The sequence below is a fragment of the Macaca nemestrina genome, chromosome 14, assembly GCF_043159975.1.
Source record: "Macaca nemestrina isolate mMacNem1 chromosome 14, mMacNem.hap1, whole genome shotgun sequence".
NCBI classification, from domain to species: domain Eukaryota; kingdom Metazoa; phylum Chordata; class Mammalia; order Primates; family Cercopithecidae; genus Macaca; species Macaca nemestrina.
Window position 1 is genome coordinate 58611858 of NC_092138.1, and position 16071 is coordinate 58627928.

Below are 16071 nucleotides of genomic sequence, written 5' to 3' on the forward strand. Positions count from 1 at the left end.
GACATGAAATAGTGCAATTCCCTCACTTGATGAGGAACCTAAGAATAGCCTTATGGGGCAGTGAGTTCTAGGCAGTACAATCGGCTGGTAGGTGTGCTCAAGTGAGCTTCTGCACTCCTGCCCAGGGGTTTCAGGAGGCAGCTTGTGGTGGAACCCAGAAAAGACTGGAAAACAGAAACAGCATGTGAATAGGTCAGTGCGGTGGGCTGCACAAAAGAAAATGTTCATGAAATAACTAAAAGTGGAGACTGTAAACTATGGAATTCAACAAAAGCAATTTCAAATTCAACAGAAGCAGAGGGGAAATAGTATACAAAGCAGGTGAAGCTAGATGGTATTTTGAGATATTTACGTGCTTTAGTTTGTGTATTTCTACCTCTGTGTTTCTCTCACATGAGGTTTAGCCCACTTCATGTGGGTTGCCTGCTCCACACCTTATTCCCTAAGGGGAGATACATGACAGAGTAGAGAATGAGTTTACTTAGAGACTCAGCCCAAGTAGAATTCAGTTCTTTTTCGCTTTTGTTGTTCAAAAACTTAAATGCTTAGGATAATTAAAAGTGTTTGCTAATGCATAGGAGGGATAAAAGAGTATTAGAAAAAGCATACTGGAAGAAACAATAAGGAATAAAATGTTAGCCTCACGCTGAAGTTTCAACTGGGCTGAGGAGAGAGGGTTGGGAGGAGGGTTCTATAGCCTCAGAGAAGGCAGCTAGAGTTCTCAGGAGATAGCAGTCACCCAGAAAATGGACAAGGAACGGTGAGGCCTGGACACATCTGGAGGGCCTCAGTAAATAGTCCCAGTCTGTAAGTTTTATTACTGATTCTGAGGAGTTATACAAAGGAAACCATAAATCTTTCAATATCTGCACGGACAATGCTCCACATTTCTTTCCCCCATGACACCAAGGCACACATAAATCCTAAGTATTATGTCACAACCCTGCAAAGCTGAGTGAGAGTGCAAACTGCACCAATGGTCTACATTCATATTTTTTATAGCTTGTGGAAATATAAATTCAAAATACAAATTAAATAAACTATACAAAATAAATCTTAGCACGCCTGAGATTGAGACTAAGATTCATACCTAAAACAGAAAGTCATCTTGCTTGGAAAAAATTAATATATAGATGTCTGATCTTCACCTCATTTCCTAACACCTTTCTGAGAAGATTGTTTGTTTTTAATTTATTATTCTAAATTCAAATCTGATCATGCTAGACCTGCTCCAATGTCCTCAGGATAAAGCCCGAAATCCTTTGAAGGGCCACTCATCACTTCTTTGCATCAACTTTGAGGTCATCCCCTGCTCTACCCCTCTTCACACTTTGTGCTGCAGGGATGCCCAGTGACTGGCAATTCCACAAACACAATTTGCATTCCTGACTATTCTTTGCCTTGAGTGCCTTTCCCTTACTTATTATGCACAAGGGGTACTGCTTCCTCTGCCTGCCATACTCTTTCTCATCCTTCAGGGTTTGGCTTATACCTCCACTCTCTTGAAACCCTGGCTTGAATTCCTAAAAGAAAGCTGTGTAGTCCTACTCTGTGCTCCCATTTCACATGGTACCTGTTTCTTATAATGTTTCTTCTAGCACAATGCTTGGCATACCATAGGGCTCAAAATATTTATTGACTATATTAATGACTCTTGAAGTCAGCTATGACCTTGCATTTAAGATTCATTATTTCCAAGCAATCAAAGAATGACATTGACTATGTGGTAAGAATTTAAACAGGAGCAAAGGATAGGATATCAGAACTTCAAGGGACCTGAATTATATGATTTGATCCTACCAATTCTTCCCCTAAGCTCCTTTCGAGGCAGAAGTATCTTTTATCTTTGTATCTCAGTATCTAACATGATGCTATTACATAGTAGACTCCTTAGAAATTATCAAGATAGGGAAGATGAGAAAGATATAAGAAGGAAGGGAGAGAAAATTAAAATGGAGGGAAGGATTTAACTTTCTGTGGTCAACCAATGGCAAATTTAGGATTAGGCTTCATAGTCCAGATTTAAGACTGACCACTAGCCCAATTCCCTTTTACCAGGCTAATGTGTAGTACACAGAATACTCTGGGGATTAGTCAATCACCTGTGAGAAGATATTTCTTGGCAATATTACTCTACTGCTTTTCATTATATGTTGTTTAAATTCAGAACACTCCTATCATAGGAATTCAGGCAATTAAAAATTTTCCACATGAGCCATTCCTTCTTCTGGCAGAATCCAGATTATTTAATAACACTGCGGAGGAAAAAACCTCCTAGAATTTCATTTTTCAGGTGAAATTAGATATTTGCTGATGTAGATTAAACTTGCACTGGCAAATAAACTGCCACAATGTCCCTAGCCATATACTCCATGGTATGGATGTCAGATCCTTTTCAGTAAGTTTTCAAAATGACTCTCAAATATGCAACAACATCATTTCAGATTAAATGACAGTTTTGAGCACATGAAAACCCTAAACAGCATTTATCGGAGTTGGAGACACTAATATAAAAGAGTGAATAACTACAGCATGCTTAATTTGCAGTTCTTTTTCATTTCCCTACAGACAGCTCACTGTCTCTTTGCTGCTTAGGAGCTTGTTTTACAACACCACCACGAGCATTTCTGCCTCCATCTGGGCAGGTACAATCCATTTTGCCTGGTACTGAGTTACTCAATGCCTTCAGACAGTTTTGCATTGCAGGAAGACATCAGATAGCCTGACTACTTTCTAATAAAGGTGTACTGCTATAATCTGGGGCTGTAATTTACATGTTTGTCCTTAACTACATCATGTTTTGTCAATTACCACATATTTCATGTGGTAAAGTAAAGAAAAATCTCTTTTCAGAGAGGCATGGTACAGCATAAAATTGCTTTACAACTTTTTGACTCCAAGAGGTTAGGCTGAGGAAACATAGGATTGGAATATAACTGTTGAGCAAATATAGTAGTTTTCAATGACTTCAAATGCAAAATGTATTTATGTTGAGGCAATACTTACAAATAAGGCAAATATAAAATCAAACAGTTGCTTTAAAAGGCAGTGGTGAGACTGGGTACGGTGGCTCATGCCTGTAATCCCAGCACTTTGGGAGGCCGAGGCGGATGGATCATGAGGTCAGGAGATCGAGATCAGCCTGGCCAATATGCTGAAACCCCATTTCTACTAAAAATACAAAAATTAGCTGGGTGTGGTGGCATGCACCTGTAGTCCCAGCAACTAAGGAGGCTGAGGCAGAAGAATCGCTTGAACCCAGGAGGCGGAGGTTGTAGTGAGTCAAGATAGCACCACTGCACTCCAGCCTGGGTGACAGAGCGAGACTCTAAAAAGAAAAAAAAAAAAAAAAAAAAAAGGCAGTGGCAGGGGCGGGGGGGAACGTGGCAATATGACTAATTTTCATGAAGCAAGACTGCATCACATTCCAGATATATTTGAGAACATTCACTCTCTTCTCCTGGAGGCTAGCAGTCTTTTTTCCTTTAATTTTTGATGTAGCAGAGTTTCCTGGCTTATTATTTTAACCTTCCTTTATCATAACTGGAATTCTTGCTCTATCCCTTGTCCATCTGATCCAGGACCGGAGTCAAATTTCCATCCTAGAGTAATCCAACTATCCACATCTTCCAGTCCATTGTCAGGAACCATAGCTACTATTTATTGAGAACTTACTCAACTTAAGACACTGTGCTAAGCGTGTTTAGTACAAAATCTTATATATACTCAGAGAAGTCCAATGACATAGGCACTTTTAAATCTTTACCTCTATTAAGAACTTCGTGAGTTCTAAAACGGTTTCCTCTGGGTTGTCAAACAAGTCCCTCAAAGGTAATTTTTCTCTAACTAAGCCTGTGCCTCCTCCTACATTATCTTTGTCTAATTCAAGAACCTGGACTCATTCTAATCTCCTCCCCTTTCCTCCTACCCAACATCTAATTGCAAAGTTGTATCAATTTGCCACCCAGATATTTCTCAAATTTATTAGTTACTCTCAATTTTTTCTGCTACTGCTTTAGTTTAGATCCTAATTACTATGTTTATATATAATTACAATATTCTACTGCCAGTTTGCCTTTAGTTATCTCTTTTTATTATATTATTATTATTATTATTATTATTATTATTATTCAAATGGCGTCTCACTCTGTCACCCAGGCTGGAATGCAGTGATGCGATTTGCACTCACTGCAACCTCCGCCTCCAGGGTTCAAGTGTGTCTTGTGTCTCAGCCTCCCAAGTAGCTGGGATTATAGACGTACACCACCATACCTGGCTAATTTTTGTATTTTTAGTATTGACAGGGTTTTGCCCTGTTGTCCCGGCTGGTCTCAAACTCCTGGCCTTATGTGATCCACCCACCTCAGCCTCCCAAAGTGCTGTAATTACCGTCATGAGCCACCGTGCCCAACCTACTTATCTCTTTTCACTCTATTTTCTATACTATTGTCTGAGGGATCTCCCTAAAACATAATTCTCAACATATCACCACCCTGCTTCATTGGGTTCCCCAAAAGCCTTAGTTTAAACCAAAACTCTTTTGCAAACTCTTTGAAAATATTCCCTTTAACCCCGAGTTTCTAGCCCCCTTCTCTGCCAATTGTAGAAGAACTCTTTACTAACCCAACCATAGCCATTTTCCAAACATATTTCTGGATGTTAACTTTTTTTTTTTTTCTCTGAGCTTTCAGATTTTGATACAATGGTAGCAGGAGAAGACAATATAGAACATATTACATGAGACAGAAATCTGATGGGAGTATAGGGTAGGTCTACCACCGGGCACCCAAGATTTTATAAGTGCAAAAGTTGTCAGAATCAAAATCCGGACAAACAGAGCCAGGGAAGGCCATGAAAAGAGAGTTCTCAAGCTTGTATGCTTGATAACAAAAAAGGATGCAGCACAACCCACAAACTTGTCCAAAGACCATTGTGACCTTACACAAAAAATACTTCTACAAGGACATCTACCCAACAATTGCCTGTCCAACTTTGGACTGGTATCACCCTTGTTATTGATCTTTGTAACCAAGGATAATTATTTCAAAACAATTGGGTAATCATATTTTCTTGTAAAAACTTTTGGCTTTCTTTACCTCTTAAAATATGCATACAATTTATTATGGGAAGTGTATTCCCATTGCAATGATCTATTCCTAAAATAAACATATTTTCTTTTTTAGAGCTTCTCTGATATTTATGATGACATAAGGATGTGGGAATCCTCTGTGGAGGGACATAAGGTATAGGGGTGAGGACTGGTAGGAGTGTAGCACTTCTTCCTGGCCAGTGTAAAGACTGGGGGGGAAATGGATTCAGCTCTCTGAAAATGCCAACTCTTCTTAATACATAGTTGAACTTGAGTATTGAAATTTATTTATTTCTTGTTGAATCTAATTTACCCACACATGATTTTAAACTCCTGTTACACTGCTTTATGCTGATCAACATGGCAATCTTTCAAGAGAACACTATCTTTCAGCAAAATAGAACTTAAAGGCAATCTGCCCAGATAGTGGCAGTCATTTGCAAATAGATGAGCTAATGAGTCTCTTAGAAAGAGCCTGAAAATGACTAATGTGAGCTAGGAGGGTACATCAGATAATGCCAACTTTTCTGAATCTCCTTTAATTGACTATGATTGACAAGTACATTAATAACTTTTATGCCAAGGGCTTGTGTCTTTTCCATTCTTTCACAAGCTGTAAACAATTTCATGCTGAGTATGATAAAAATGAAACTTTCTTGATTACAGAAAAGGAAATACTTTCAATCCCTAAAAAATTCTGGTACCTTTTATTCCAGATATTTCTATTTGGTATATCAATGTACAGTTTCACATATTTAAGAAATCGCCAATATCTTTGCTCTTTGCAGCAAAAAAGGGATAAAAAAGTTAAAACAATAAAACAATGAAAGTAAGATAATAAAGAGCTCCATTTATTTTGAATTCAGTTTTAAATTTATAGCATGATATTTGTATGTCTTAATCTAAAATTGCTTCAGTTTCCTCAATTTTGTACAAAGGGTGATTCAATTTCAGATTAATTCAGATTGCTTTGGTAATACAGTCATTGTCTGCTGAATAAATCCATCATTATAACAATGCTGTCCATTTAAATTGCAATGCTCTGTTTTCTGATATCCTGAGGTTCGATGCTTGTTTGATTTTGCTAAAAAAATTATACTATGGCTTTATAATAAATTTCTTGAAAAGAAACCATGTCAAAATCCAAGAAAATGATATTCAGCAATACTGGTCTTTAGTTTTTGTTTTTAAAAATTGTTTTCCAGATTAATCACCAAAAAATACAAAAAAAAAGGATATATATATTTGTACCTACAAATTCCTGGGAGATATTTTCTGCAATTAACAATAAGAAAGAGACTAACAGTGTATATATAATATATTTTTAGATGTCCTATGAGTCTTACAGTTATTAGGACAGTACATTCAACTGGAATAACAGCATGCCACATTTTCTTTAAAATTCTGACTAGTGATCTCAAATATGGAAGTGTCGAACCATCCAATGCTAAAAAGGGCTCTTGGTGCAATATCACATTTATGACCTATTTCTTTTTCTTATTCCATTTTGTGACTGTCCTATAGTTAAGATACAGACAAAGAGATTGGGAGAGTAGAGAAGCAGCAACACAAAAGTTAAGGCAATGTAATGAATGTTGATGCATACAAAATCTAGAAATCTATTTTTTATAATTGCATAAAATCAGAATATTTAAATTCTAAACATTTTCATATACATAGTGATTGGGAGTCAAAATATGCTTGGTGGGGACTCTATTCATATTGCTTTAGAAATAAGCAACTGTATCTACATTGTTTAATAAATATATATGTTCTAGAGTCATAAGGGGATTCAATATAATGTTCTTTAAAAAAAAACCCTGCAATATACTCAAATTCTTTAAGTGGCATGTCTCACTGTTAGCTAATCTGATTACTTTATAATTCATTTTGATAAAAATAAAATATTTGACCTAGTTAGAAGATACACTGCTAAAATAAAGCTCAATCTGAAATACACATACAAAAAAGCGATTTTCATATAATATAGAAGGGACAGCTAGATTTTGTTTTGTTAGAGAAACAAAAGAAAGAGTGATGCTCTAGTAGCTAATTAAAAGGTATTAAAATAGAGTCATATTAGAGAAAATGAGTATTTTATTCTACAAAGATAGCAAAGGGGGAAAAAGCAAGGAACTCAACAGTAGTAAGATTAATACAATATTAAGATAGTAAGGGAAATTTATTTTGTGGGTCAATACCCTTAATTATTCACAAACAAATTTTCACAACCATTATCTATTATTAACTTCCATGTGCAAACTCAATGAAGTCATTAGGAGACTAATTTTTCACCATCTGAAAAGAATGTTATTCAAGGAAATCTTATGATCATATCTTTTCTCTAAATTAACAGTCAGAACAAAAGCCTATACATAAAAAGTTGAAAGAAAAATACTTTGAAAAGGGTGTTGTGGTGTCAGGACTGCGATTACAGTCCTGAGAAAAGTCAATGATGTCAGCAGGAACAGAAGGTCACCAAAAAATTGTAGTGGTGATGATAAAGATATTCCTGAGTCAAATGGATACAATGGTTTCCCTTAAATCATCTTATTTAAACCACGCAAATAACCATCTGAAGAGGGCAGCAAACATACTGTCATCACTTAATGGACAATAAAACTGAAGCCCAGAGAAATTAAGCTCTTTGTGGAGAGTCACGTGCAACCTAACTACATTAGAATGACATTGAGTTCTCCACTGTTTGGAAAACCAATAATCATCCTGGTTGATCTGATTTTCTTAATTTGTAAAATTGTGTTAATAATTAGCATTAAAAGTTATCAAGGGTATTAATGAAATAATGTATATATGGGGCTTAAAATATTATCTGATATATGGCAAACATTATTGCCATTATTATTATTATAAGTGGTCAGTGACATTTGAACACATTGTATTAGTCAGCTTGAGCTGGTATAACAATATATCACAGACTGGATGGCTTAAGCAAAATTTTATTTTCTTATAGTCCTGGAGGCTATAAGTCCAACATCAAGGGAACAGCGGGATTGGTTTCTGGTGAGGCCTCTCCTGGCTTGCAGATGACTGCTTTCTCGCTGTATCCTCACATGGCTTTTTATCTGTGTGCATGCACTTCTGGGGTCTCTTCTCGTAGGACACCAGCAGTATTGGATTAACAGTATTGGCTCTATTGATCTCATTAATCTTAATTACCTTCTTAAAGACACTGTCTCTAAATAAAGTCACACAGGGGTGCTAGACCTTCAACATACGGATTTGGGGACCATAAACTACCCTCTGGTCCCCCAAAATTCATGTTCTCTGGCATGCAAAATGCATTTACCCCATCTCAATAGTCTTAAAAGCCTTAACCCATCCCAGTATCAACTCCAAGATGCAAGTATATCTAAATATCATCTATATTATGTATAGTAAGACTTGAGAGGCAGCATTCAAAATTTGTTTGTGAATAATTCTCCTCCTCTGAACCTGTGAAACCCAAAAAGGATGTGCTTCCAGAATAAAACAGTAGGACAGACATAGGAAAGACATTATTGTTCCAAAAGGGAGAAACTGGAATAAAGAAAGGGATGACAGATCTCAAGCAAGTCCAATACCTAGAAAGGCAAATTCCGTTAGATCTTAAATTTCCAGAGAATAATTCTCTTTGGCTTGATGCTCTGCTTTCCAGTCCCAATAGGATGGCAGCCTCACTTTCTAGGCCCATTGGTGAGGAGTCCCACCCACTCAGCCATGGGTGGTAGTTCTGCCCCTGAGGAAATGAGCAAAGGCAGCCTCATCCTCTGAAACCAGGGAGGTGGTCCTACCCCTGAAACCAGGAAGGAGATAGCCTTGCACCCCTCCATTTGTGGGCTCTGGGCCTGCGGTGTCAGCAGGAGACCTGCTGGTCTCTGAATTGCTTTTTGGATCATTTTTCTTTTCTTTTTTTTTTTTTAAACTTTTATTTTAAGTTTAGGGATACCAGGGCAGGTTTGTTACATAGGTAACATGGGGGTTTGTTGTACAGATTTTTGCATCACCCAGGTATTAATCCTAAGACCCACTGGTTATTTTTCCTGATCCTCTCCCTCCTACCACCCTCCCCCCAAAAGATTCCAGTGTGTGTTGTTCTCTACATACTTATGTTTTGTCATCATTTAGCTCCCATTTACAAGTAAGAACAGTTGGGATTTGGTTTTCTGTTCCTGTGTTAAAGGATAAGGCATATTTTGCAGCCAGAGAGCCAGATATCTCTTTTATTCCATTCTATAGAATTTCAGAAGTCTGAAAGCCTTTCTTCATTTTGTCCCATCTTTGTTCCTTTTAGTCCAGTGGCAGGATCTCTGCTGGAGTCATCCACTTCTCATTCCTGACCTCTGATAAGATGGCTAACTAAATTCATGGGTAACCTCTTTATGGAGTGACTGTCCAGCCACATTCTTGGTGTTCTCTACAGAACATGCTTTCTCATTTTTTAACAATATGCATTGGCTTAGAATTTTCCAAATATTTTAAGTTCTATTTCCTGTTTGCTTAACACTTCTTTCTTCAATTTATCTCTCTCCTTTTACATTTTACTTATGGGTATTATAGTATATACTACATAGAGTCATGCACTCCATAAGGGCATTTCCATCAATGATGGACCACAATACAATGGTGGTCTCATAAGATTATAATGGAGCTAAACATTTCCTATCGCCTAGTGATATCATAACCATCAACTTGGCACAATGCATCATCTTTTCTATGTTTAGATACACAAATACTTATCATTACATTACAACTGCATACATCATTTGGTACAGTAACATGCTGTACAGGTTGGTAGCCTTGGAGCAATAGGCTATACCATACAGGTGTAGACTATGCCATGTAGGTTTGTGTAAGTCTACTCTATGATGTTTGCACAATGATGAAATCATCTAACGATGGGTTTCTCAGAATGTATCCCTGTCTTTAAGTGATATATGATCACACTGTAACAAATATTACACTATGTCTCATATCTACGATTTTGTCCACTGTGTTTTCCTGGAATATGTAACGTTAAGAAATGAGAGCTCACATGCAGAAATTGAACTAACAAGTAGAAACTGTTCAACAGCAGGATAACATGCTCTGTCATATTTATGGAAGGGCAACTTATATTCCAATTTAACGAACTTTACTTTCTTTTACTACTTTTCTGCACTAATCTTATTTCTGCAACTTCTATCTGTGTAGCTCTATCCCTTTTATAGCTCCCTGAGAACACATATAGTGCAAGAATGATCGTGCAGGTGAATGAGGAGGAGTGCCTTACGTTCTGCAGTTAGAAGGCTACCTCAGACTCTAAGAGTGCTGACAACAGTGAAAAAGTGACAAAGAAGAAAGCCACTCCTCCTCTGCTAGGACCTCCCTCAAAAACCTACCATTCCATCTACACCTGAGGTTGGAATCATTGCCCAATAACTGGCTTCCGCAGAACTCTACCTCCTGTTATAAAGCCTTTATTTTCCGGACACGCAAAATAACTTCCTATGTCTGTTTGTGCCACTTTCTTTCATACCCTTCAGCTGCCACACTTTTTCATATACTTGACCATGGGTTTAAAGCTACCCTAAAACTTTTTCTGCTGCCTAAAAATACTCATTCTTCCAGACCCAGGTTAAATAGCATCTCCTGTATAGGATAGTTCCCAATATCTCTGGAAGATGTGATCATTCCTTTCATACATTCACAGAACTATAACTATAATACTATAATTACTTACTGGTTTAAAGGTTTGCTTCTTACACTTAGATGCAAGGTCTTGGGAGCAGAGGTGCTATCTGACTAATTTATCTATCTCCAAGGTAAACACAGTATCTGGAATATGGAAGGTACATAATAAATGTGCATGGGATGAATGAAGGAATGACTGCAGTGCATTTCTATTCCACCTGTCTGAATTCCCTCTGAACCAAAAGGTGGTATTTACCTTTATTAAGACCTGTAGTCCTCTATTACCCACTCTAGATTAAAAAGTAGAACAAATCTTTACAGAATTAAGTTCTCTTCATTACTGGGGTCCAGCATTGTCTGTGGCTATGTTTAATTTGTTAGTACTTACGAAACTAATTAGCATTTTCATTCTGCATGAAAAGATCAATATAATTATACAAATAATTAATTAAGCATTCTGTTACATTTTGTAATTTCCACATTGCCTTGCATCAGCCTCCAACTTTAGTCATCCTCTTCTCCTGAATACAATTATTAATTATTGCATTTCCCAAACCTTACATGTTGCTGGGTAGTGACAGGTTAGCTGTTCACCAAGCTTATATCTTTTCCTCTTAGACATGCAGGTAGGCTATGATTCCCTGTCTCTGTTGCTCTGTCAGGTGAGTTCTATTCAATGGAAAATGAGTAAAATTATGGTACCCCACTCCTCAGCCTGGCCTTCAAAAATGCCTATTTGTTCTCCTTATATCTTTTTCACTTCTACCAGCTTATAAAACTAATCAGGGTGATCTTGGAAGACACATTTTGAAAATAGCAAGCCCTCAGATGGAAGGAGCACTGCTCTTTGTATCTTTACTTAAATGCAAGTTGTCCATGTACCCCATATGTTTTGTTTTGTTTTTTTTTTTTTTTTACTTTAAATGACAAAGAACTGTAATTCTATTGTGTTTGAGCTATTATACACCTTGAGGTTTATTTGTTACAGAATCTAGTATTAGATTAACAAATACATTTGTTTTACTTTGGTTCATGTCAAGATAATAAGCCTACAGTGGCTAATAAAATCAGTTATAATAATCACTAAAACTTTGTATATACATATATGTAAGAAATAGAAATGGAGAAGGTAGCTTTGTGAAACTCCAACTAGTGACTCCCATAACTATGAAGGATTGCTGACAGGACTTTCATTACTGCAGATTACCCCTATTTAATAGGCAGCTCTCATGCAGCCTGTGCTCCTGCTGTTTGCAAAACTTACTTTGAATATACAACACCAATTACAGAGACTGAACACATCAAGATTTTGACATATGTCTAGAGAGTTATGCAATTAATTTTATTTATGCACTTTCTGCTTTAAATGCCCCTGAAAAGAGAAAATTGACTAATATATCTTAAAAGGAACACTCATATTTATATCTTTGCCCCAACCACACTCTTTCTCTCCACGAAAAAAAAGGAAGGAAAAAGAGAAAAGGAAGAAAGAAGGAAAGGAGGAAGAGAGAAATGAAGGAAGGAAGGAATCCAGCTGAAATAAAATAAGCAGACTCAATATTGGAGTTTTCAGTGAGGGCAATAGACGATAAAATTCTCTTGAAGTTCTATAGTCATTTATTAGCTACAGAAAGCTACAGAAAAACTTAGAGACTATGACCAGTGCCAGAGAAGGCTGAGAGGCCTGACACTTCTCTTGAATTCTAGGACAGCAAAGCATTTATTAGTATCTAGATATGCATATTTAATTATGCTGCAATAACAATTTTACTGTCATTCCTCAAAGTTGAGAAGAAACAAACTATACCCTATTCCTTTCTCAGTGATCCTCTGATATAGCTTGGGGCAGCATATAATGATAGTACCACGAGTGTCTCCTTGGCATTTACATACTAATGATACTGTGCAATTAAATTATATAATATTGTGTGATAAGCCCCTTTTGCACCTAGGCAAAAATGTATACATATTATAGTGCAATTGTTCTCACTTCTCAAGAGAGATCTATAAATCTTGAGATTTTGCCTTTTACATTAGAATAAATCCTCCATTCACTTATTCATGTATTTAATGAATACATTTTCAAGGCAATTATATGCATTGAATGACTATTTTTACACTCCGATACCTTTTTAAAGTTGACATCAAAAACAAATTTTGGTGTGTATAATTTTAAAGAATATAATTTTGGGGTTACTATATATTTTATTTATGTTTAGGTATATGTTCCTTAAAATCTTTGGTATACAGATATTTTAATCTGTCATCTTATTAGAGGAAATCCAAAAGAAGATGAGGATGGATGGAGAAAAGCTTGATCAAGTGATGAACAACAAGGGGAAAAAGACAGTAGCATTGTTATAAGTTTAACACCTGAAAGAAATAAGGTACGCCCCCTTTATTTCTTCCTTAAGCTCCCTTGTTTTGCTCTCTTTGGACTGTCCCTATAGAAGCTTCATTTTATTCCTGACTCTTCCCTTTTTAAGCCTCACCAAGGTTTTTATCCCCCAGGACAGCATACCCTGGGAAGTAAGGACAAGAATGAGAACCATGTCTTTGTATTGTAAAGTGAAAGAGGAGCTATTACGAAAGGAAAAGTAGAAAAGCAGAATTGGCAGACTGTAATTGGAATATCATTTGGAATCTTTTAGGAAAGACTGTACAGAAAACCTGAAAATTTGGAAGTTGTTTCCTTGAAAACTCAATTTGTATATCATCTCCACCACCAAGTTATAAAGCTATATAAAACTAAAACTTGGTGGTAGAGATGATATGTAACTGAGAAGCAAGTGCTCAGAAGTGAGGAGAGTAAGTGATGGGGGTGCCAGGTGAGTGTACCAATATGTAAATGGCATTCGATTATAGAAATCACCAAAAACCCGAATAACTCTGAAGCCAGAATGGCTGACTGCATGGTCCATGACATCAGAAGTACCTGGGTGTGAATCCCTGTCCCTTCTTTGCCACTAACTAGCTGTGACATTTTAGAAAATCTGTTGTATCTGTCTCAGTCTGTCTCCTTATCTTTCCAATTTCAGCTGAAGTACGATGCCCAGGAAACATTTTCTAATCTTTGCCATTCCTCTCCTTCCAGTGAAATTGAGCAATTTTCTTATTTGCTCCTTGTTCTTAGAATGAAGTTTTATGCTATTACTGTATATTTAAAAGGTTTTTTTGAGAGGGTTTATGTTTTTGTTTTTGTATTTTTACATTTATCTTATTTGTCTTCCCTATGAGAGAGTGAGCAACTGGGGGGCTATTTGCTATCTCCCTCTCCCTTGCCTGAAGTAATAGGTGACACAAAAGAAACGCTAAGTAAATGTTTGTTGAGTTGGTGACTAAAATGTGATCATTATATTTATCTAAGAGGCTTAAGGGAATTAAGTGAGATACTGTGTGTTGAACATTGAGTTGAAAATGCCAGCATGTATGCTTAGGAATAGGAGATGCATTAAAGAAGTGACAGGGAGAATGATAAAATATGGCAATTGTAGTAAGCAGCCAGCTATGAGATATATTAAGGCATACAATAAGCTTGCATTCTGCTAGTCAGACAATGCACAAACTGTAGTATTAAGGGATAAGGTAAAGATGCAATCTCAGGCTGTGTCCCAGAACGCTAGTGTCATAGTCAAAACAGTCATTTTAGTAGGGAGCATTCTTTGTAGAATAATTGCCACTTAAAGATAACTGAAGACTCCATTATGGAGCAGGAGAACACTGCATCCATAAGACATCAAGGCATTCTTTGACTACTATGGGAATTAAATATAGATCTAAAATCTTCTCCAAAATAAAGATCCAAGGAGGTATACTAAAGATGGAAAAAAAAATGTGTCTTGAATGTAAAATGAGGATAGATCAGGTGAGGGATTGAGCAAAGGGCAGGAGACAATGAAGAATATCTTGTAGATTATACAGGTTTGGATGTTGTTATCTTGGGAGAAGCTTTAAGGCATCCACTTATTGTTTTATTTGCATAGTCTGATGTGGTTTTTAAAGTTTATGTTGAATGCTGTTAAGAAAGGCAAGAACTCTGAAGTTCGTCTCAGGGTTTATTATTCCTGTTGTCTTTTATTTGCAGTCTTCACACTGCACATGCATGAAAGGTAAATGCTGTAGCAAAACGAATTGGAAAAAAGGAACAAATGTATGCATTGCTCTGTAATGGATGGACAAAAAGGATAACAGAGCTGGTGACGGATCACTGGAGAACATGGTGAGGAAAATAGTATAAAGAGTAAGATGTGCGAGACGAGATGCTTCTATATGGTACATGTGTAATATCTAGGCAACCACAGTGGCATTCTTTGTTTAAGGACCCAGTGAATCTTGTCTAGCTAAGATTAACTACCTAAAGGAGCCATAGTGTGCTAAACATTCATGAGTAACACATTCACGGAAGAATGCGTGACTTCATTGGGACATATATTCTGCCCTGTACAGTGGCTTAATAGTAATAGCTAAAAAAGTAGAGCTTATTCATCTTTCACATAACATTCAGCACAGAAGGAGTCCTGGACTGTTTTGCTCTATAAATTAAGGCAGTAAGCTAGACCCTTTCTATGTTGTTATTCTACCACATCTAGACAGTTATCTTCGTCTGTGTGATACAAGCTGGCTCACCAGGACATCTCATTCCGTATCTAATTTCCAAGTTAGTCAAGGAAGAAGGAGAAACAGACATTCAGACCCTTGAAGGATATCACCTAGTAATGGTATATATTGTTTTAGGTAACATCACATTGGCCAGAACTTAGACACAAAGCCACACCTAGATACAAAGGAGGCTGGACATATCTCTATTTCTTTCTTTCTATCTATCTATCTATCTATCTATCTATCTATCTATCTATCTATAATGCTTGTTTGTTTGTTTGTTTGTTTTAGACGAAGTCTCGCTGTTTTCCCCCAGGCTGGAGTGCGATGTCATGATCTTGGCTCACTGCAACCTCCGCCTCGCGGGTTTAAGCAATTTCCCTGCCTCAGCCTCCCGTGTAGCTGGGATTACAGGCACCTGCCACCACACCCAGCTAATTTTTGTATTTTTAGTAGAGACAGGGTTTCACCATGTTGGCCAGGCTGGTCTAGAACTCCTGACCTCAGGTGATCTGCCCACCTCGGCCTCCCAAAGTGCTGGGATTATAGGCATGAGCCACCTCGCCCAGCCGCTTTTGTTTTTAAAAGAGGTTATTGACTAGCTACTGAGCGAGGCTTAATCACTGATAATTGATTTAAATGAAAGATGACATACAAATAATTGGTGAAAGTTAATAAGCACACTGGTAAAAAACAAGAATGTGTAGAAGATA

General features: G+C 37.0%; 1 protein-coding gene across 10 annotated transcripts in view; it reads right to left on the reverse strand.

The window, feature by feature from the left end:
• Positions 1 to 16071, reverse strand: part of LOC105493874 (leucine rich repeat and Ig domain containing 2) — a 1258361-nt gene that overhangs the window by 967270 nt on the left and 275020 nt on the right. The window lies entirely within an intron of this gene.